Source organism: Manis pentadactyla, chromosome 8 (genome assembly GCF_030020395.1).
Source record: "Manis pentadactyla isolate mManPen7 chromosome 8, mManPen7.hap1, whole genome shotgun sequence".
Taxonomy (NCBI): Eukaryota; Metazoa; Chordata; class Mammalia; order Pholidota; family Manidae; genus Manis; species Manis pentadactyla.
In genome coordinates this window covers 108,951,875-108,977,166 of record NC_080026.1, presented here as the reverse complement: position 1 = coordinate 108,977,166, position 25,292 = coordinate 108,951,875, and the positions used below count along the sequence as shown (strand labels likewise).

The following is a 25,292-nucleotide window of genomic DNA, read 5'->3' as shown; positions in this document are numbered from 1 at the left end:
CCTTACGGAGATAAATAGTCTCCCAGCAGCTCCTGCTCCAACGCGACTCCACCATTTTGGAGTAGCTACCCGAGCCAGGCCACGCCCACAGCAACAGCGGAGATTAACTCCATAGCACCTGGGCAGGAAGCAGAAACCCTGTCTGCGCGCAGCTGCCCAGCACAAGCCACTAGAGGTCGCTGTTCTCCCAGGAGAGGAGTGCCACAAACCAACAAGAAAGGAAGTCCTTCCAGCCGTCACTCGTCCCAGCTCTGCAGACTATTCCTATCACCATGAAAAGGCAAAGCTACAGGCAGACAAAGATCACAGAGACAACACCAGAGAAGGAGACAGACCTAACCAGTCTTCCTGACAAAGAATTCAAAATAAGAATCATAAACATGCTGACAGAGATGCAGAGAAATACGCAAGAGAAATGGGATGAAGTCCGGAAGGAGATCACAGATGCCAGAAAGGAGATCGCAGAAATGAAACAAACTCTGGAAGGGTTTATAAGCAGAATGGATAGAATGCAAGAGGCCACTGATGGAATTGAAATCAGAGAACAGGAACGCATAGAAGCTGACATAGAGAGAGACAAAAGGATCTCCAGGAATGAAACAATATTAAGAGAACTGTGTGGCCAATCCAAAAGGAACAATATCCGTATTATAGGGGTCCCAGAAGAAGAAGAGAGAGGAAAAGAGATGGAAAGTATCTTAGAAGAAATAATTGCTGAAAACTTCCCCACACTGGGGGAGGAAGTAATCGAACAGACCACGGAAATACACAGAACCCCCAACAGAAAGGATCCAAGAAGGGCAACACCAAGACACATAATAATTAAAATGGGAAAGATCAAGGACAAGGAAAGAGTGTTAAAGGCAGCTAGAGAGAAAAAGGTCACCTATAAAGGAAAACCCATCAGGCTAACATCAGATTTCTCAACAGAAACCCTACAGGCCAGAAGAGAATGGCATGATATATTTAATACAATGAAACAGAAGGGCCTTGAACCAAGGATACTGTATCCAGCACGACTATCATTCAAATATGACAGTGGGATTAAACAATTCCCAGACAAACAAAAGCTGAGGGAATTTGCTTTCCACAAACCACCTCTACAGAACATCTTACAGGGACTGCTCTAGATGGGAGCACTCCTAGAAAGAGCACAGCACAAAACACCCAACATATGAAGAATCGAGGAGGAGGAACAAGAAGGGAGAGAAGAAAAGAATCTCCAGACAGTGTATATAACAGCTCAATAAGCGAGCTAAGTTAGGCAGTAAGATACTAAAGAGGCTAACCTTGAACCTTTGGTAACCACGAATTTAAAGCCTGCAATGGCAATAAGTACATATCTTTCAATAGTCACCCTAAATGTTAATGGGCTGAATGCACCAATCAAAAGACACAGAGTAACAGAATGGATAAAAAAGCAAGACCCATCTATATGCTGCTTCCAAGAAACTCACCCCAAACCCAAAGACATGTACAGACTAAAAGTCAAGGGATGGAAAAACATATTTCAAGCAAACAACAGTGAGAAGAAAGCAGGGGTTGCAGTACTAATATCAGACAAAATAGACTTCAAAACAAAGAAAGTAACAAGAGATAAAGAAGGACACTACATAATGATAAAGGGCTCAGTCCAGCAAGAGGATATAACCATTCTAAATATATATGCACCCAACACAGGAGCACCAGCATATGTGAAACAAATACTAACAGAACTAAAGGGGGATATAGACTGCAATGCATTCATTCTAGGAGACTTCAACACACCACTCACCCCAAAGGATAGATCCACTGGGCAGAAAATAAGTAAGGACACGGAAGCACTGAACAACACAGTAGAGCAGATGGACCTAATAGACATCTATAGAACTCTACATCCAAAAGCAGCGGGATCAACACTATCAGAAACGAGAAAGGAAAAATCACGACAGACCCCACGGAAATGCAAAGAATTATTGGAGAATACTATGGAAACCTATATACTAACAAGCTGGGAAACCTAGGAGAAATGGACAACTTCCTAGAAAAATATAACCTTCCAAGATTGACCCAGGAAGAAACAGAAAATCTAAACAGACCAATTACCAGCAACGAACTTGAAGCGGTAATCAAAAAACTACCAAAGAACAAAACCCCCGGGCCAGATGGATTTACCTCGGAATTTTATCAGACATACAGGGAAGACATAATACCCATTCTCCTTAAAGTTTTCCAAAAAATAGAGGAGGAGGGGATACTCCCAAACTCATTCTATGAAGCTCACATCACCCTAATACCAAAACCAGGCAAAGACCCCACCAAAAAAGAAAACTACAGACCAATATCCCTGATGAACGTAGATGCAAAAATACTCAACAAAATATTAGCAAACTGAATTCAAAAATACATCGAAAGGATCATACACCATGACCAAGTGGGATTCATCCCAGGGATGCAAGGATGGTACAACATTCGAAAGTCCATCAACGTCATCCACCACATCAACAAAAAGAAAGACAAAAACCACATGATCATCTCCATAGATGCTGAAAAAGCATTTGACAAAGTTCAACATCCATTCATGTTAAAAACTCTCAGCAAAATGGGAATAGAGGGCAAGTACCTCAACATAATAAAGGCCATCTATGATAAACCCACAGCCAACATTATATTGAACAGCGAGAAGCTGAAAGCATTTCCTCTGAGATCGGGAACTAGACAGGGATGCCCACTCTCCCCACTGTTATTTAACATAGTACTGGAGGTCCTAGCCATGGCAATCAGACAAAATAAAGAAATACAAGGAATCCAGATTGGTAAAGAAGAAGTTAAACTGTCACTATTTGCAGATGACATGATACTGTACATAAAAAACCCTAAAGACTCCACCCCAAAACTACTAGAACTGATATCGGAATACAGCAAAGTTGCAGGATACAAAATCAACACACAGAAATCTGTGGGTTTCCTATATACTAACAATGAACCAACAGAAAGAGAAATCAGGAAAACAACTCCATTCACAATTGCATCAAAAAAAATAAAATACCTAGGAATAAACCTAACCAAAGAAGTGAAAGTCTTATACTCTGAAAACTACAAGTCACTCTTAAGAGAAATTAAAGGGGACACTAACAGATGGAAACTCATCCCATGCTCGTGGCTAGGAAGATTTAATATCGTCAAAATGGCCATCCTGCCCAAAGCAATATACAGATTTGATGCAATCCCTATGAAACTACCAGCAACATTCTTCAATGAACTGGAACAAATAATTCAAAAATTCATATGGAAACACCAAAGACCCCGAATAGCCAAAGCAATCCTGAGAAAGAAAAATAAAGTAGGGGGGATCTCACTCCCCAACTTCAAGCTCTACTATAAAGCCATAGTAATCAAGACAATTTGGTACTGGCACAAGAACAGAGCCACAGACCAATGGAACAGACTAGAGAATCCAGACATTAACCCAGACATATATGGTCAATTAATATTTCATAAAGGAGCCATGGACATACAATGGCGAAATGACAGTCTCTTCAACAGGTGGTGCTGGCAAAACTGGACAGCTACATGTAGGAGAATGAAACTGGACCATTGTCTAACCTCATATACAAAAGTAAACTCAAAATGGATCAAAGACCTGAATGTAAGCCATGAAACCATTAAACTCTTGGAAGAAAACATAGGCAAAAACCTCTTAGACATAAACATGAGTGACCTCTTCTTGAACATATCTCCCCGGGCAAGGAAAACAACAGCAAAAATGAGTAAGTGGGACTATATTAAGCTGAAAAGCTTCTGTAAAGACACCATCGATAGAACAAGAAGGATCCCTACAGTATGGGAGAATATATTTGAAAATGACACATCCGATAAAGGCTTGACGTCCAGAATATATAAGGAGCTCACACGCCTCAACAAACAAAAAACAAATAACCCAATTAAAAAATGGGCAGAGGAACTGAACAGACAGTTCTCCAAAAAAGAAATACAGATGGCCAACAGACACATGAAAAGATGCTCCACATCGCTAATTATCAGAGAAATGCAAATTAAAACCACAATGAGGTATCACCTCACACCAGTAAGGATGGCTGCCATCCAAAAGACAAACAACAACAAATGTTGGCGAGGCTGTGGAGAAAGGGGAACCCTCCTACACTGCTGGTGGGAATGTAAGTTAGTTCAACCATTGTGGAAAGCAGTATGGAGGTACATCAAAATGCTCAAAACAGACTTACCATTTGACCCAGGAATTCCACTCCTAGGAATTTACCCTAAGAATGCAGCAATCAAGTATGAGAAAGACAGATGCACCCCTATGTTTATTGCAGCACTATTTACAATAGCCAAGAATTGGAAGCAACCTAAATGTCCATCAATAGATGAATGGATAAAGATGTGGTACATATACACAATGGAATACTACTCAGCCATAAGAAAAGGGCAAATCCAATCATTTGCAGCAACATGGATGGAGCTGGAGGGTATTATGCTCAGTGAAACAAGCCAAGCGGAGAAAGAGAAATACCAAATGATTTCACTTATCTGTGGAATATAAGAACAAAGGAAAAACTGAAGGAACAAAACAGCAGCAGAATCACAGAACTCAAGAATGGACTAACAGGTACCAAAGGGAAAGGGACTGGGGAGGATGGGTGGGTAGGGAGGGATAAGGGGGGGAGAAGTAGGGGGGTATTAAGATTAACATGCATGGGGGGGTAGGAGAAAAGGGAGGGCTATACAACACAGAGAAGGCAAGTAGTGATTCTACAACATTTTGCTATGCTGATGGACAGTGACTGTAAAGGGGTTTATAGGGGAGACCTGGTATAGGGGAGAGCCTAGTAAACATAATATTCATCATGTAAGTGTAGATTAGTGATACCAAAAACAAAGCAAAAAAAAAAAAAAACGGCAGTTCCTGTGTGGTAACCTCCAACGAGTTCTACACAAGGGTATAAAGGGCATATAAAAGTGTAGGCAAAGGGTCTGTGTTTATACAGAGGATCAAAGCCTAATTGGGCTATCCCGAAAATGAACTAAGATACGATATGAAAAAGAACTTCCAACATCTGCACTCTCTGGAAGACTCATGCCAGAAGATGATCATCAAAAAACCCCAACAAAGATCCACGCACTGCTACAGCTGTAGATGCACTCATCCCACCAGTTCCTGGACTTGCCATGGGAATGAGGAAGGAGATATCTAAGCTGACCTGTGCATACAGTAAAACAACAAATTTGACTGGATCTATACTGTTGGAACTCAACCAAGAATTTGGAGAAGTGCAAATTGTAGCACTCCAAAGTCTTACAACTACAGACTATTTACTGTTAAAAGAACATATGGCATGTGAACAGTCCCCAGGAATGGGTTGTTTTAATTTGTCTGATTTCTCTCAGACTGTTCAAGTTCAGTTGGACAATATCCACCATATCATAGATAAGTTTTCACAAATGCCTAAGGTGCCTAACTGGTTTTCTTGGTTTCACTGGAGATGGCTGGTAATTACAGGTATGCTTTGGTTATGTAACTATACTCCTATTATGTTAATGTGTGTGCACAATTTAAGTAGTAGCTTAAAACCTATACATGCTGAAGTTACTCTACAAGAAGGTATGTCAAAGAAATAATCAATCTTCCCATGTTTTCTTCCGCCTGCTACTTCTATAGCTTTTCTTCTTCCTTCCTAATTACAACCCTTAAATAGAATTCGTGCCTCATATCAAATTTACCGACTATCATAATTCTTCCAAGTGGTAAAGATACCTCAAGACAAATGCTGGGCATAGAAGCCACAGGGCATAAATATGCAAAGAAGTAAAAAGCTAACCTTTCAAACAATAAGGCTTCCCTCTCACTTACCAACTTCACATTTCCCTGTATGGCCCCGGAAGATGACTGGTTAGCCAGAGACGGGTAAGATTCCTCAAGGGAGGAACAACCTAAGACAGGCACAGTCGCAGGGGGGCCATCAGGTGAGAAATTGGGGATCAACAGAGGTGAGGCTTAGAACCTCACCCCCCCGTTCTCAGAGAAATCTTCTGCATACGTGGATGTGTTATTGCCCTGGTCTAGCTTGGATTAACACATAGTCTACAGGCACACACCTGATCATCTACATTTGCTCTCTTACAACACTAAACTATGTTTTCTACCTTTATCTTGTATCTACCTACCACTTCAGCATTTTATTAAAAATAATAATAATAAAGAGAGAAATGTGGTATCCACATATAAATCAAGTATAAAAACCAAATGAGTATTCATATTTGAACTGACTGTTTATAGTTCATAATGCATGAGCAAAACCGAAAGTTTCTGTGATGACTGCCCTTGTACTGTTCACTATGTAACTTATTCATTATGTAAGAATTTGTTCTCCATGTAAGAACTTGTTTGTTATGCCTCAGAAGATTGGAGACTGACGAAAATTAGGCTTGGGGTGGATTAATGATTGTGCATTGAGCATTGACTCCCCTATACAGAATTTTATTGTCTTTAACAACCATTTGATCAATAAATATGAGAGATGCCCTCACAAAAAAAAAAAAAAAAAAAAAGGACAGACTTCCAATGGTAAAATAAATAAGTAACCGGGATGTAATGTATAGCCTAAGGAATATAGTCAATATATTGTAACAGCTTGGTAGGGTGATAGCTGGAACCTAGAATTATGTATATAAATGTTTTATCACTGTGTTGTACACTTGAAACTAATGTAATGTAATACTGTGCATCAACTACCCTTCAATAAAAAATAATTATTAAAAAAAAAAAAAAAAAGTATTATAAATAAGTGCAGAAGGAATGATGGAATTAGGAAATCACCATTTAGGAACCATCATGAAAATGATTCAGGCAGAAACCACCAATGAATACTAAAATTTGGGAGTAAAAGTTCAAGAAGAGGATGTAAAGTCCCAAAGTATTATTTCAAAGATAAGTCTAAATTACAAACAAAATGTGAATGTGCTTAATCCCACTTAACTGTACACTTAAAAATGGTTAAAATGGTAAATTTTATGTCAGGCATATTTTACCACTAAAAAAATTACAAAAGGAAAAACAATAACTTTACACTGGAAAACCTGGCAGACACTACCTTAATGAAGTAATTCAAAATCACATTACCAGTATTTCAACATCTGTGTTTCCTGACATGATGCCCTGAGAAGAGTAGCATTACGTCTGTGGTACTCCTGCCAGAAATGGGTAACCTGAATCCAATCATGAGAAAACATCAGATAAACCCAAATTAGAGGTATTCTACAAAATAACCAGCATGCACTCTTCAAATATATCAATGTCATGAAGAAAAAACAAAGACTGAGGAAATGGTCCAAATTAAAGGAAACTAAAAACATATGATAACTGAATGTACTCCATGATCCAGTATTTTCTTTAGCTATCAAAGTACATTATTGGGACAATGGGTGAAACTTAGACACGTCCATAGATTATATACTATATATATAGTTATATATATATAATACATATGCTAATCATTGTTAATTAAATCTATGTTAATTTCCTGATTTTGACAACCGTACCATGGTTACATAAAAGAATGTCCTTGTTTTTAGAAAGCACACTCTGAAGCATTTAAGTATACAGGGGAATCGATCTGTACTCTACTCTCAAACAGTTCAAAAAATAAATATTGGGAGAGAGGGGGAGGGAGGGAGGAATGGAGGAGGAGGAAGGAAGAGAAAGAAAGAAGGAGGGAGGAAAGAAGGAAATGTAGTAAACTGCTAACATTTGGGGATCTGGGTGAATTTTTTATACATTCTGAAAACTTTTCTGTACTCTAACATAATGCCAACACAAATTAAACAGAAAAAAAAAAGATGTTAGCATAGTCCCTAGCTCATAATCTCTAATCAATAAATGGCATCTGTTAGATGTTGTTAATGAGAACATTATCTCTAGATTCTGCACAAAAATTTCCTTTAACTCAAGAGATATACACTTTTATGGTGAAAATGAGAGGACTAAAATACATATAGTTTGTTCCAATTAAATGTACTTGTTGTGCAAGTACATAGGTAAATGCATACAAAAGACTAAAAAATATACACTAAATGGTTAATACTGGTTAGCTCTAGATAATGAAATTAAAGTGATTAGTTTCTTCCTCGTGCTTATCAGTATTCGATAGCTTTCTTATAATGAAGATGAATTACTTTAAAGCTTTACTCCAAAAACTATTTTTTGAAATTAAAGGGTAGCCCACAAAGTACGACATCATTGCTTTTCTAGAACAGTGCCCTCTGTGCAGACTTGTATTTAGTTATTGTATCTGAGTAACATATTCTGATACTTTGCCTCTCATATATTAAAATTACAGTGATCATGTAGTGTCATTTCACATAAAAATATTCCCATTAGTCTTATCAAATCATTTCAGTCTTGTGGCCTAGTAAAGTGGGGTGGATACACACATATAATTTTGCTCCTTCCCCAAATCCTACTAAAATAACAATAAAGTTTTTTTGTAACATCTAAATCAACAAGAATAGAGAGTAAAAAGAAAAAAAAACAAATGAATGCTAACTGTAGGGAAGATCATGGAGAGCCAAATTGCAATCCCAAATTGGGCTGAAACCCAACCCAATTTACAGCCAAAAATCTATACAAGGGTTAAGAACTGCCAGCACAATCTCTGGAACTGGAAGTGGGGGTGGGCACTAGGTGAAAGCTGTTTGAAGAGCAGTTAGAACTTTAAATCTCCTCCCCTTCTTTGAAAGAAGACTTGTGGTTAACTCTGCAGAATGTAAAATAGATGATCTCTGGCTTGGGGACTGAACTAAAAGTGCAGAGGCTTTTCTTTCAATCTAGGTGATTAAGTGAGCATTTTGAATGCTAAGATCTATTTCCCCCACCCCCATTCCCACACCAAACTACCAGAAAAATGCAAACTGTTCTAGATCGAAAGGGCCTATAAATATCCAGCACAGCATAAAAACACAGACCCACACCAAGGCACATCATAGTGAAATTTCAGAACACTGGGGACACAGCAGAGATCCAACAAGTGTCCAATGAGAAGGTCCAACAAAAGAGGATTCATTGTTGGCTTAGGATTTCTCAACAGCTACAGAGGACAAGGAGAAAAAAAACTATGCCTTCAAAATTCTGAAGAAAATATTTCCACTCTAGAACTTTACACTCACCTAGACTACATTAATCAAATTTGAGAACAGAAAAAAAGACATTTTGACATGGAAAGGGTGAAAACCTTACCGCCCATGCACTTTCCCTTGGGAAATTAAGAGAACTGAGAATTTAAAGTTCCTACAAATTTAGGCAAAGATTGATTGTAGCCAACATGTTGCCAGGAGAACCAGTTTTACATCTATTCAAGTGATAAGGACAAATTACCTCAGCAGGCATTCTTTTACATGCCAACCAATCAGAGACTGATTCATCCCAGTAGACACACCCTGGACTCCACACTTCCAGGGACACTATCGAAGATTAACAATCTGCTTTGTTCAGGAGACTGCACCTGACCAGATACGCTAGACAGCAGGTGATGGCCTCATCATCCTTTGACACTAAATGAGGAAATAAAACAAACACGGGATATGGAAAACAGGATATCTAACGTAAAAGAAGTGAAGGAATATTGGTGAATGGGGATTCCAGAATTCCAGGATACTAACTGCACCAGAAGTAGAAGGCAACCTTGAAGTTATGTGACAGAAACAGGCATGTTGAAGGCTCTCTGCCATAATACTTTTTAATCCAACACAACTACTATGTAGTTGTACTCTACCTAAGCAAGACAGCACATGAAGAAGGAAGAAGAGTTCCAACATCTGGAATCAAACCCAAAAGGAGAGAAAAGTCTAAGGATGTTAACAGAGGGAAATCATCCCAGGTAAAGAGCTATGTAGCAGATCCAGAAAGTAGGCATGGACAGGAGGACAATGAAGGTCTGCAGAAGAAAAATTGCCAAGAATTTTTTTTAAAGTAAAGAAAATTGGAATTGACAGATTACTGTGAGTAACCCTGTGGAAAACTGTACCAAGAGGCTACTAGTTAAGAAGACAACACCAGCAAATGAAATCTGCACAGGCATAATAATATAAACACAACATTAACTTATGGTACTATAACTAAATTGAGAGGCCAGGGAAGGAGTAGAGGCGGTGATGGTGGTTTAAGAACACTAAAACTTTCTCTGTAACAGAAACTCTATAATAACAAGTTGGTGAATCAAAAGATAGTATTACACATACATTATTTTAAAATATGGAGATATGCAAATACCAGAGAAATGGCTTAGGGAGTTGAAAGTGGTTACCTTTAAGGAGGGAACTAAAGAGTGGGAGGGGTGGGATAAGAAGTATTCACTGTATGAACCCTTCTTTTTACTATGTGAAAATACTTTTTAAGCTATATTTCTGAACTTGATGTCTGTTAATAAAATAAACAGCAACAGGTGAACTTACATTGTTCATTCAAAATATATATAAGTAAAATATATTTTATTTATGAAATATAAGTAAAAATGTATATATATAAATAAAACATTTTCAACTGAAAAGGACAAAAAAAGTCCTAGGGAAAGAGTTTTCCCTTCTCTGTTGGAAGACCTTCATATTTCCAATACCAAAAGAATATAAAAATATAAAATATAGAAGCTTTAAAAAAAATTTTTTTAATTTTAAGCAAATTATTACTAATTGAGGGGACAGACAGAATTCAGTAATTGCACTACTAGGAAGACTGTAGGTCTGACCTTACTTAAAAATTCATTAATGATCAAGAGAGTGCAAATAACACACATTTAATTAAATTTGCTCATTTATCTACTTTGGGAAGCACAATTAACAGCACTGAAAGACCAGTAATACAAAGGACTGAGATGGATGAAAAACACTGGCCCGAAACAACCACACTGGAGAGTGGATGGAAAGCTAGGTAAAATTACAGGCTTAAAACAACCAGAGAGGAATATCAGAGGCTTATTTACCATCAATTTTACTGAATACTGTTGCCATGAAGTAAAGTTGGCCAAAATTAATGTCAAATGAGGAGATACACACACACATATATACACATAATAATCCTAATTAAGCAAGGACTCATGAAGGGATTATACCCTAAAAGCAAAGTACTACTGATGCAATTTGACAAGAGTAGTTTTATACTCATAATTTCTAAGTATAAAAACTCTATTAAGGATTACTAATAATGAATTAAACTGTTCCTGAAGACAATTAACTCTATTTTCTACCCTATATTCTTCATTTAGCTACACATGGATTACCCTCATTGTTTCTGTTCTTTATTCCCAGGCACTGACATTAAAAAAAAATCTGTATTTCCCAGCCTCTCCAGCAGAAAGGTGTGGCTATATGACTAAGTTTCACCAATGGAATGTGAGCAAAAGGGGTATATATAACTTTCTGGAAGAATTCTTAAAGGGAGGGAGATGTGTTCTTTTATTCTTTTCTGTTGGTTGAAATGTGTATGAAATGGCTGGAGCTCCAGTAGCTATCTTAGACCATAAAGTGACTTTGGAAAAGAACAGAATCCATGCACAGTTAGCAACAACATGGCATGATGACAAACCATACTAGTCTTAGACTAGTTCTGGGATTTCTGACATGGACAAAAATTAATTTCTATCATGTTTAAGTCTGTTATTTGGTTGCAACCAAACCTAATCCTAATTAATATAACCTCTATACTAATATACACTTGTTTTCCTTCTGCTCTTTGCTGGCTCCTTTTCTGCCTCTCATTTCCTTACTTTACGTATTCCCCGATATTCTACCCTTGGTCTTTTCTGCTCTTCTCCCACTAAGTTCTAAGCAAAACATTCTAATAACGCCATGTCTCTATAAGCCTGATCTTTTATTTTAGCTCTAACTTTATCTCCAGCTGCCTATCATTTCACTTGTATGAGAAACAATTATACTCGAACCTATGTAATTTTTAAAACAAAATAGACAAAGTGGTGGTGGTAGCAAGAGTAATTGTTGTAATGGTAATAAATGGCTAATATTTACTGAGCTCTTAGTATGTGCCAGGCGTTGTCCTAAATCTAAGAGCTAATTCTCACAATAACCCTTTGAAGAAGCGAGTATTGTCACCATTCCCATTTTAAAAATGAGGAAACTGAGACCCAGACGAGTTAAATAATTTGCTCAAGACAAATAACTAATGTACTAAAAAGACCATCTAAACCTTATTCTAAGGATGCTATCACAGCTTAAGACTTTTTGTCCTCAGCAACCATGATAGCCACTTACATATCCACCATGATAATAAAGTTTACACCTTTGCAGGTTAATTTTCAGAAACTGCCAAATATCACTTAGAAACAAGTATAGCAAATCAGTGATCAAGCAAGATAATTTCTTTTGGGGATTAAGGATATGCTATCAAGTAATAAGACTTGTTTTCTTATAGGGCTCTACTGGTTCTGAAAGCAGTTTTAAAAGACAAATTCCAAAAAAATATTTATTTGCTAGAATAAATGCATGGCCCCAAGAACAGATTACTTTAAAAGGGAGAGAATTAATTTATGCTATTAAGTTCTTTATTTTTAAAGCACCAGATTTCTTAAACTACCACTCAAATTATTGAATACTTAAAACTTGTATTAGCAATTGAACTCATTAACTTTTCCCCCAGGCCTATACATTTACGTCAGACTAAAACTTTGAGGTATTCTAACTCTCCCATTTCTTCTAACCCCATAGTTATTAATATTCTTCCTCCACACTAACTATCATGTTTTCTACTTCCCCACTAATCCATAATTGTCCAGCCACTCCTAACGTGAGGTTATCCTACGAAGCTGTCAGGACAACCTTTCTCACTGTTTTGATCATACGACTCTCAACAAGTACTATCACCTATAGGATCTAAACTAAGTTCTTCAGCCTAGCTTTCAAAGCCTACCATTAATTCTTCTTCATTATCCTCACATACATATAAACCTAACAAATTCTATCTCTTGACTACTCATTATCAGTAAAAACCATACCTTCCACTTGTGCAATATTACTAACATTCCCTTTTTATCTCACTCAGTTCATACTGTACTCATTTTTGCTTCTAACTTCTCACCACTCTGTTTCTGTGGAATTTTCTGCCATTCTCTACAATTTATTATCACTTCCTTCAATACAATCCTCTTCCATGAAGCCTAAATAACCTCACAGATACTGCTTTACTTTGCATTCCTCAACAAAGAGATCATTCAGTAGAACTGGAAGAATCTCAAAGATTGACCAGACTAGGTCTTCTTTTGTGCACGTGTGATTTTTCTAAGGAGAGGGTTGATTTTCATTAGATTCTTGTGTCAAACGCATACCTTGGAATTCATTTGACAGCTGCCACAATGGAAGCCTTTAGTATCCTATACCTTGCCCTAGTTTTCAGGTTGACAATGAAATAATAAGAATTTGAACCCATCTCCTAGGTTCCCACTCAAAATGAATACAAATTTAAAGATCAATGCCCAACAATATAATTCAGGCTAGTTCTAAAAACAGTGCTAGACACTACTGTTATTTTCTTAAAAAGCAGAGTACAAATGTATATACAATAACAAAGAGATTCCAATATAAGTGTGGATATGTTACAATAATACACTTACACAGAAAACGGAATGGAAGAAATAAACCTCCATGTTAATAGTTACTTCCAGGTGGTGAAAAATACAACTATATTTTCCAAGTCCCCTATAATAAGCACATATTGAATTTATAATAGTTATAATAAGAAATACTTTAAAAATTAAAACTGTATGGCATGAAGTTAAAGATAAAACCCTCAACCTTGAACTCAAGTGTCAGAGGCAAAGAAAAGTTTCAGGCTACCCAGGGAAAGAAACAAGAAGCACATTAGAAAAAGAAACACCACAGTAAAATGGGAACAAACAGCCAATGTCACATAAACAACATTGGTGGCAAGAAACAACAACTACGTAACCCCTGGGACTTCTCAACTCCAGTACTTAATAAATCCTTGGTTCTCACACTGGAATAGTCAAGAGGTCTGAAAGTCACTGGAAATTCTGAATGTATTGAACTTAATTGGGATGGTTGCAGAGAACTACCAATCACATAAACAAATAAAGATCATTTCCTTTCCTTCTTCTGGTTCTTCTCCTAAAATGAAACTGTGAAATCAAAGGACGAAAGTTCTTTTGTCATATGGTAAGATTCATATTAGAAAAGTTTAGAACCACTAAAATAGGCTAATAAATTTGTCTTTTCCTAGCACTAGGTTTTTAATTCCAGTCCAAATACCTTTCCAAAACTCTTGGAGCCAGAGATGCTTTGGAAATTTTTTCAGATTTTACAAAAGTTAATACAGTATATATTCTATGTTACAAAATATTCCAACCTCAGTCTGGGGCAACACTCTGTAAATATTTCTGTGGGGAAAAGTATGAATCATTAAACTAATTACAATAAATAAAGACTACCAACAGAGTTTGCCACACTTCTTAAAAATTTTCCATCTTCATTACAGAATTTAGGAACCAAGGATAAGAAATTATGGACCTGAATTCAGCAAAGCTGCAGGATACAAAACTAATACACAGAAATCTATTGCATTCCTATATACTAATGATAAACTAGCAGAAAAAGAAATCAGGAAAACAATTCCATTCACAATTGCATCAAAAAGAATAAAATACCAAGGAATAAACCTAACGAAGGAAGTGAAAGACCTATACACTGAAAACTACAAGACACTCTTAAGAGAAATTTAAGAAGATACCAGTAAATGGAAACACATTCCGTGCTCATGGATAAGAAGAATTAATATTGTCAAAATGCCATCCTGCCTAAAGCAATCTACAGATTCAATGCATATCAAAATACCAACGGCATTCTTCAACTAACCAGAGCAAATAGTTCTAAAATCCATATGGAACCACAAAAGACCCCAAACAGTCAAATCAATCCTGAGAAGGAAGAATAAAGCAGGGGGGATTACGTTCCCCGACTTTAAGCTCTACTACAAAGCCACAGTAATCAAGACAATTTGGTACTGGCACATAAACAGACCCACAGATCAATGGAACAGAATAGAGAGCCCAGATATAAACCCAAGCATATATGGTCAATTAATACACGATAAAGGAGCTATGGACATACAATGGGGAAATGAGAGCCTCTTCAACAACTGGTGTTGGCAAAACTGTACAGCTACATGTAAGAGAATGAAACTGGATTATTGTCTAACTCCATACATAAAAGTAAACTCGAAATGGATCAAAGACCTGAATGTTAAGTCATGAAATCATAAAACTCTTAGAAAAACACATAGGCAAAAATCTCTTGAATACAAACATGAGCAACTTTTTCCTGAACACATCTCCTCGGGCAAGGCAAACAAAAGCAAAAATGAACAAATGGGACAACATCAAACTAAAAAGCTTCTATACAGCAAAGGACACCAGAAGTAGAACAAAAAGGCATCCTACAGTATGGGAGAATATTTTTGTAAATGACATGTCCAACAAGGGGTTAACATCCAAAATATATAAAAATATATAAGGAACTCACACACCTCAACACCCAGAAAGCAAACAACCCTATTAAAAAACGGGCAGAAGTTATGAACAGACAATTCTCCAAAGAAGAAATTCAGATGAAAAGATGCTCTACATTGCTAATTATCAGGGAAATGCAAATTAAAACCACAATGATGTATCACCTCACACCAGTTAGGATGACCAACATCAGAAAGACTACAACAAATGCTGGCAAGGATGCATATAAAGGGGAACCCTCCTACACTACTGGTGGGAATGTAAATTAGCTCAATGATTGTGGAAAGCAATATGGAGGTTCCTCAAAAAACTAAAAATAGAAGTACCACTTGACCTGGGAATTCCACTCCTAGGAATTTACCCAAAGAAAGCAAATTCTCAGATTCAAAAAGACGTATGTTTACTGCAGCTATTTACAATAGTCAAGATACGGAAGCAACCTAAGTGTCCATCAGTAGATGAATGGATACAGAAGATATGGTACATAGACACAATAGAATACTATTCAGCCATAAGAAGAAAACAGATCCTACCATTTGCAACAACACGGATAGAGCTAGAGATGCTTAGTGAAATAAGCCAGGAGGAGAAAGACAAGTACCAAATGATTTCCCTCATTTGTGGAGTATAACAATAAAGCAAATCTGAAGGAACAAAACAGCAGTGGACTCACAGACTCCAAGAAGGGACTAGCGGTTACAAAAGGGGAAGGGTGGGGGAGGGTGGGTAGGGAGGGAGAAGGGGATTGAGGGGTATTATAACTGGTACACATGGTGTGTGAGGGTGGCACAGGGAAGACAGTATAGCACAGAGAAGACAAGTAGTGACTCTGTGACATCTTACTACACTGATGGACAGTGACTTCAATGGGGTTTGGGGGGACGTGATAATATGGGTGAAAGTAGTAACCACAATGTTTTTCATGTGGAACCTTCATAAGAGTGTATATCAATACCTTAATAAAAAAAGAAAGAAAGAAAAGAAAAGCTGGTTTTGCCAGGTGCCCTAGGGTCCTTCCAAACGAGAACCACTTTAATTCCTCAGAAAAGGGTTTCCTAGACATTCAGGTAGTGCAAACTGAAAACTCAGATCCACACACTGGGGGGCCTTGATTACATCATGGAGAAACTTTTTTCTGACCTAGCACAAGTGAAAGAAGCAGATCCATTTCCATGGAGTTCACTCAACAAATATTTACTCGGTTGCTAATATGGGTGAAAAACTACTTGTCATTAGGTTACTAATTCGAATACATATGTAGGGAAGAGAACAGGAAAAGTACTTGAGTCCCCCCCTTTTTTTTAACACACTTATTTTCTACTTGGTTTCATTGTTAAATCATAGCCAGAGATGAAAACTATACTTTGCATTTCATTTTTCATCTGATTAATAAGAAAGCCAAAGTATTCCTATTTCTTCAAACAGCCCCGAATGTACTCTTAGAACTCCTTACTGGCACAATGTTTGATACTCTAGTATATGTGCTATGTTTATGCAATATTTGGAATGACATATTAATAAGTAATGTTATGAAAAAATTTAAAAATTATGGAACTGAAACTGGTCACATATGAGAGATGTGATTATGGGTGGACTTTATTTCCTGAGTTGCCTAACTTTCTACAGAGAAATGTATCATACTATTTACAAAATAATACTTGAATTTTAAAAGGGGATGAGGAAAAAAGTCCAAGTATAGACAATGACCAACCTGAAAACTGGGTTTAAAAAAGATCTAGTTCAGAGCTTAAAAGTCAAGAAAAGAATTTAAAATATCTTTGAGTTTAAAAGTTTTTACAAGTTTGGTACCAGTTTTTAAAACATATTAATAATAACACCATTAGGAAAAACTAATATTCAATAGCATATTTATTCTCTGACATTCAAAAAGCGATTATTAATTCATTTTTAACAAATTACATTTCAGTTCAATGAGTGCTTGTGACAAACTGTCTTTCCCCAAAATAGCACCTACCCCTTTCCCCAGTGCTTTCCTTCCTATAAGAAGTGGATTCAATGTAACTGCTGTTCTCTTTGAATCTGGCAAGTTTGTGTCACTATGTGACTTCACTAAGTCACAAAAGGCAACACAGCTTCTACTTGGTTCTCTTGGGATGCTCACTGTTAGAAAACAGCCATCACCATGCTGTGAAGAAGCTCAAATCAGCCTATGTAGAGAGACCATAGGTGGGTGTTCTGGGAGACAGCCAACATCAACCACCAGACACATGAGTAAAAAAAAAAAAACCCTCCAGATTCTAGCTCCCAGACAGAAATCACCACCACCTTAGTCTTTCCAGCTAAGGCTCAGACAAGCCATCTCTACTCAGCCCTGTCTGAATTCAGACAGAATCCACAGTATAATAAAATGTTTGTTTTACACCACTATGTTTTGGAGTGGCTTGCTATGTGACAAAAGTGAACCAGAAAAAAACACCCTTTCCCAGTTGAGTAGTTGTATGTTAAACACACACACACACACACACACACACATCCTAATTTCAAGGTTTTCTCAGCTTTAAGGACAATCTAATCAGCCAATGAGGAATTGGGCAGACCTATTTAAATTAGACAGTTTCTACTTAGGGAGCTTAATGATTCATCTCCAATATATTCTGAGTACCAACTATATGTAAGATGCTTTGCTGGGATGCCTAAAACACAAAGATGAATAAAATATAGTTATTAGTCTAATCTAGGGAGGGAGGAAATAAAAAGAGGTACACAAATAGTTTATGAGTACCTAAGTGCCAAAATAGTTGATTTATAAAATCATTTTGGACTTATAAACAGTTTTTTTTATTCTTTTAGGAAAGGAGAAGAGCTTTGGAAATGCCTCGGAAAAAAACTGGAAAGAAAACATGAAAAACATGGACCTTATTATGTGTTCGGATTGTGAAATTATGAGTGTTTTATGTTGTTTCTCTTTTTAATTATTTTATGTATTTTCTACAGTAAATGTGTATTCGATTTTGTAAGAAAAAAAGTCCTAAAAAGAAAATATTCATTTTTTTTTAATGTGTTTAAATTGTACTGTGAAGGGGCTCAATCAAGTAGTTAACAGGTATGTAAACACATAAACGGGTATGGTGTTTGCAGGCTGAATATGCAAAATAAATTTAATGTTAAAAGGACAATTTTGGTGTAATAAAAACTACATAAACAAGGATCACGGGAAGATGGCGGCGTGAGTTCAGTGGAAATCTCCTCCCAAAAACATACATATTTATGAAAATACAATAAATACAACTATTCCTAAAAGAGACACCAGTGGATATAGTACAACAGCCAGGGTACATCTACATCTGCGAGAACTCAACATCACACGAAGGGGGTAAGATACAAGCTGCGACCAGGCGGGATCCGAGCAGCCGCCCACCCCAGAACCCAGCGGGAAGAAAGGAGTCGGAATGGGGAGGGAGTGAAAGCCCAGGACTGCTAAACAACCAGCTGTAGAAATCCGCACCCAGAGCACAGACACAAGGGGCACAGGGTGCTGGATATTAGAGAAACGGAAAAGCAAAACCTGCAGGCAGGTCTCCACAACCAGTGCCCCTGAGACAAAAGAAAAGTGAGTGCTTTTTGCAAGTCTTAAAGAGACAGGGACCCCACAGCAGGAAGAAGTCGTCCCAGCACACTTAGCAGCTGGGAATCCCGGGGAACTTTCAGCGCCCTAAACCCCTAGGCAGCAGCGCAGCTCTGAAGCCCCTCACGGCACTAAGCAGCCTGCCAGTCACTCCCACAACTGGCGCAGACCCTGACACACCGGCCCAGTAGTGGGAGAGTGGCAGCATGCACCGGGGGCGGGGGCGCCAGAGGAGACTGGGAGCGGCCCGCGTACGCCGGCGGTGCCAGAGGGGACCAGGAGAGGCTTGTGCGAGCCCACTGCAGCAGCAACTGAGCAGCTCAGGAGCAGCCCACGTGTACAGGCAGCAGTGGCGCCAAAGGAGCCTAGGAGAGGACCACGCGAGCCTGCAGCGGCGGCGACCAAGCAGCCCGGGAGCAGCCCACGCATGCCAGAGGCAGCGGCGCCAGAGGGGCACGGGAGAGGCCTGCGCGCACCTGCAGCGGTGCCAGAGGGAGCAGCTGCGCTCCCCGCAGCCGACTGGAATCCCAGCCCAACGCACAGAAGCCCAGGCCAGAACCAAAGGCCGCTGCTGGAACACAGCTGCCTGGCAGGGGCGCCGCTATCGCGGAGGAGCGCACCTGGCGTACCTGCCACTTCCCGCAGGATTCCACACTGCTCTGACAGAGACCCCGCCCACAGCAGCTTAGGGGATTAACCCAGTGGCTGCTCCAGGAGTGTGGGTAGCCGACACAGGCAGCAGAGAAGGGCAAGGCATCCAGCAAGCAGGAAAGGACTTTCTTCTCCCAGCTGACACACCTGCAACCTGCCTACAGCCACCGCTATCACCATGAAAAGGCAAAAAAATTTAGTCCAGTCCAAAATAGTTCAGACAACCCCTGAGAGAGGATCTGCAGAGACAGACCTAACCAGTCACCCTGAAAAAGAATTCAAAATAAACACCATAAACATGCTGACAGAGATGCAGAGAAATATACAAGACCTAAGGGATGACACCCAGAGGGGAATTTCAGAAATGAAACAATCTCTGGAAGGATTTATAAGCAGAATGGATAAGATGCAAGAGACCATTGATGGAATAGAAACCAGAAAACAGGAACACATAGAAGCTGACGCAGAGAGAGATAAAAGGATCTCCAAGAATGAAAGAATATTAAGAGAACTGTGTGACCAATCCAAAAGGAACAATATCCGCATTATAGGGGTACCAGAAGAAGAAGAGAGAGAAAAAGGCATAGAAACTGTCTTTGAAGAAATAATTGCTGAGAACTTCCCCAAACTGGGGGAGGAAATAGTTGCTCAGACTACGGAAGCACACAGAACTCCCAACAGAAGGGACCCAAAGAGGACAACACCAAGACACATAATAATTAAAATGGGAAATATCAAGGACAAGGAAAGAGTATTAAAGGCAGTCAGAGAGAAAAAAGGTCACCTACAAAGGAAAAACCATCAGGCTAACATTAGACTTCTCAACAGAAACCTTACAGGGCAGAAGAGAATGGCATGATATATTTAATGCAATGAAATGGAAGGTCCTCAAACCAAGAATACTGTATCCAGCACGATTATCATTTAAATATGAAGGAGGGATTAAACAATTCCCAGACAAGCAAAAGTTGAGGGAATTTGCCTCCCACAAACCACCTCTACAGGGCATCCTACAGGGACTGCTCTAGATGGGACCACTCCTAAAAAGAGCACAGAACAAAACACCCAACATATGAAGAAGGGAGGAGGAGGAATAAGAAGGGAGAGAAATAAAGAATCATCAGACTGTGTTTATACTAGCTCAATAAGCAAGTTAAGTTAGACAGTAAGATAGTAAAGAAGCTAACCTTGAAACTTTGGTAACCACAAACTTAAAGCCTGCAATGGCAATAAGTACATACCTTTCAATAATCACCCTAAATGTAAATGGAATGAATGCACCAATCAAAAGACACAGAGTAATAGAATAGATAAAAAAGCAAGACCCATCCACATGCTGCTTACAAGAGACTCACCTCAAACCCAAAGACATGCACATCAAGGGATGGAAAAAGATATTTCATGCAAACAACAGAGAGAAAAAAGCAGGTGTTGTAATACTAGTATCAGACAAAATAGACTTCAAAACAAAGAAAGTAACAAGAGATAAAGAAGGACATTACATGATGATAAAGGGCTCAGTCCAACAAGAGGATATAACATTATTAACATATATGCACCCAATACAGGAGCACCAATATATGTGAAACAAATACTAACAGAATTAAAGGAGGAAATAGAATGTAATGAATTCATTTTGAGAGACTTTAACACACCACTCACTCCAAAGGACAGATCCACCAGACAGAAAATAAGTAAGGACGCAGAGGCACTGAACAACACACTAGAACAGATGGACCTAATAGACATCTATAGAACTCTATATCCAAAAGCAACAGGATACACATTCTTCTCAAGTGCACATGGAACATTCTCCAGAATAGACCACATACTAGGCCACAAAAGGAGCCTCAGTTAATTCCAAAAGATTGAAATCCTACAAACCAACTTTTCAGACAACAAAGGTATAAAACTAGAAATAAATTGTACAAAGAAAGCAAAAAGGCTCACAAACACATGGAGGCTTAACAACATGCTCCTAAATAATCAATGGATCAACAACCAAATTAAAATGGAGATCCAGCAATATATGGAAACAAATGACAACAAAAACACTAAGCCCAAACTTCTGTGGGACGCAGCAAAAGCAGTCTTAAGAGGAAAGTATATAGCAATCCAGGCATATTTAAAGAAGGAAGAACAATCCCAAATGAATAGTCTAATGTCACAATTATCAAAATTGGAAAAAAGAAGAACAAAGGAGGCCTAAGGTCAGCAGAAGGAGGGACATAATAAAGATCAGAGAAGAAATAAATAAAATTGAGAAGAATAAAACAATAGAAAAAAATCAATGACACCAAGGGCTGGTTCTTCAAGAAAATAAACAAAATAGATAAGCCTCTAGCCAGACTTATTAAGAAAAAAAGAGAGTTAACACACATCAACAGAATCAGAAATGAGAAAAGAAAAATCACGACGGACCCCACAGAAATACAAAGAATTATTAGAGAATACTATGAAAACCTATATGCTAACAAGCTGGAAAACCTAGGAGAAACGGACAACTTCCTAGAAAAATACAACCTTCCAAGACTGACCCAGAAAGAAACAGAAAATCTAAACAGACCAATTACCAGCAACAAAAATTGAAGCGGTAATCAAAAACCTACCCAAGACGGATTTACTTCAGAACTTTATCAGACATACAGAGAAGATATAATACCCATTCTCCTTAAAGTGTTCCAAAAAATAGAAGAGGAGGGAATACTCCCAAACTCATTCTATGAAGCCAACATCAACCTAATACCAAAACCAGGCAAAGACCCCACCAAAAAAGAAAACTACAGACCAATATCCCTGATGAACGTAGATGCAAAAATACTCAACAAAATATTAGCAAACCGAATTCAAAAATATATCAAAAGGATCATACACCATGACCAAGTGGGATTCATCCCAGGGATGCAAGGATGGTACAACATTCGAAAATCCATCAACATCATCCATCATATAAACAAAAAGAAGGACAAAAACCACATGATCATCTCCATAGATGCTGAAAAAGCATTACAAAATTCAACATCCATTCATCATAAAAACTCTCAACAAAATGGGTATAGAGGCAAGTACCTTAACATAATAAAGGCCATATATGATAAACCCACAGCTAACATCATACTGAACAGTGAGAGAGGCTGAAAGCTTTTCCTCTGAGATCGGGAACAAGACAGGGATGCCCACTCTCCCCACTGTTATTCAACATAGTACTGGAGGTCCTAGCCATGGCAATCAGACAAAACAAAGAAATACAAGGAATTCAGATTGGTAAAGAAGAAGTCAAACTGTCACTATTGGCAGATGACATGATATTGTACATAAAAAACCCTAAAGACTCCACTCCAAAACTACTAGAACTAATACTGGAATTCAGCAAAGTTTCAGGATACAAAATTAATACACAGAAATCTGTGGCTTTCCTATACACTAACAATGAACTAGCAGAAAGAGAAATCAGGAAAACAATTCCATTTACAATAGCATTAAAAAGAATAAAATACCTAGGAATAAACCTAACCAAGGAAGTAAAAGACCTATACACTGAGAACTACAAGACACTCTTAAGAGAAATTAAAGAGGACACTAACAAATGGAAACTCATCCCATGCTCCTGGCTAGGAAGAATTAGTATCATCAACATGACCATCCTGCCCAAAGCAATATACAGATTCGATGCAATCCCTATCAAATTACCAACAGCATTCTTCAATGAACTGGAACAAATCGTTCAAAAATTCATATGGAACCACCAAAGACCCCAAATAGCCAAAGCAATCCTGAGAAGGAAGAATAAAGTGGGGGCGGATCTCACTCCCCAACTTCAAGCTCTACTACAAAGCCACAGTAATCAAGACAGTTTGGTACTGGCACAAGAACAGAGCCACAGACCAGTGGAACAGAATAGAGACTCCAAACATTAACCCAAACATATATGGGTCACTTAATATACGATAAAGGAGCCATGGACATACAATGGGGAAATGACAGTCTCTTCAACAGATGGTGCTGGCAAAACTGGACAGCTACATGTAAGAGAATGAAACTGGATCACTGTCTAACCCCATACACAAAAGTAAATTCGAAATGGATCAAAGACCTGAATGTAAGTCATGAAAACATAAAACTCTTAGAAAAAAACATAGACAAAAATCTCATGGACATAAACATGAGTGACTTCTTCATGAACATATCTCCCCGGGCAAGGGAAACAAAAGCAAACATGAACAGGTGGGACTACAGCTGAAAAGCTTCTGTAAAGCAAAGGACACCACTAATAGAACAAAAAGGTATCCTATAGTATGGGAGAATATATTCATAAATGACAGATCCGATAAAGGGTTGACATCCAAAATATATAAAGAGCTCACACACCTCAACAAACAAAAAACAAATAATCCAATTAAAAAATGAGCAGAGGAGCTGAATAGACAGTTCTCTAAAGAAGAAATTCAGATGGACAACAGACACATGAAAAGATGCTCCACATCGCTTGTCATCAGAGAAATGTAAAATTAAAACCACAATGAGATATCACCTCACACCACTAAGGATCGCCGTCATCGAAAAGACAACCAACCACAAATGTTGGCGAGGTTGTGGAGAAAGGGGAACCCTCCAACACTGCTGGTGGGAATGTAAATTAGTTCAACCATTGTGGAAAGCAGTATGGAGGTTCCCCAAAATGCTTAAAATAGAAATACCATTTGACCCAGGAATTCCGCTTCTAGGAATTTACCCTAAGAATGCAGCAGCCCAGTTTGAAAAAGACAGATGCACCCCTATGTTTATCGCAGCACTATTTACAATAGCCAAGAAATGGAAGCAACCTAAATGTCCATCAGTAGATGAGTGGATAAAGAAGATGTGGTATATATACACAATGGGATATTATTCAGCCATAAGAAGAAAATAAATCCTACCATTTGCAACAACATGGATGGAGCTAGAGGGTATTATGCTCAGTGAAATAAGCCAAGCGGAGAAAGACAAGTACCAAATGATTTCACTCATATGTGGAGTATAAGAGCAAAGAAAAACTGAAGGAACAAAACAGCAGCAGAATCACAGAACTCACAAATGGACTAACAGTTACCAAAGGGAAAAGGGACTGGGGAGGATGGGTGGGAAGGGAGGGAAAAGGGCGGGAAAAAGAAAGGGGGCATTATGATTAGCATGTATAATGTGGAGGGGGTACAGGGCAGGCTCTACAACACAGAAAAGACAAGTAGTGATTTTACAGCATCTTACTACGCTGATGGACAGTCACTGTGAAGAGGTATGTGGAGGGGACTTGGGGAAGGGGGGAGCCTAGTAAACATAATGTTCTTCATGTAATTGTAGATTAATGATATCAGAAAAAAACTACATAAACATGTTACTTGATTTAATATCTACTTTTCTTCCCTTTCCTAGCCAATTATAAATATTTACAAGGTCTCCTCAAATAACAGACAAAAACTAACTCAAGCTTTCCATCTTTGGTCATGCCCTCATGCCCTCCTGCTTGGTCTCTCTGGCACTCTCTGTCTCCTTCTCTA

General features: G+C 38.3%; 1 protein-coding gene across 6 annotated transcripts in view; it reads right to left on the bottom strand.

Moving 5' to 3' along the window:
• R3HCC1L (R3H domain and coiled-coil containing 1 like) overlaps positions 1 to 25,292 on the bottom strand; it is a 166,103-nt gene that overhangs the window by 135,923 nt on the left and 4,888 nt on the right. For 2 of the 6 annotated variants that reach the window (XM_036886414.2, XM_036886412.2), the window contains exon 2: positions 7,121 to 7,206. The exons of the other annotated variants lie outside the window; for them this stretch is intronic. The gene's annotated coding sequence lies outside the window, so the exon portion shown is untranslated. The remainder of the gene's footprint in view (positions 1 to 7,120; positions 7,207 to 25,292) is intronic. 6 annotated transcript variants of the gene reach the window in all.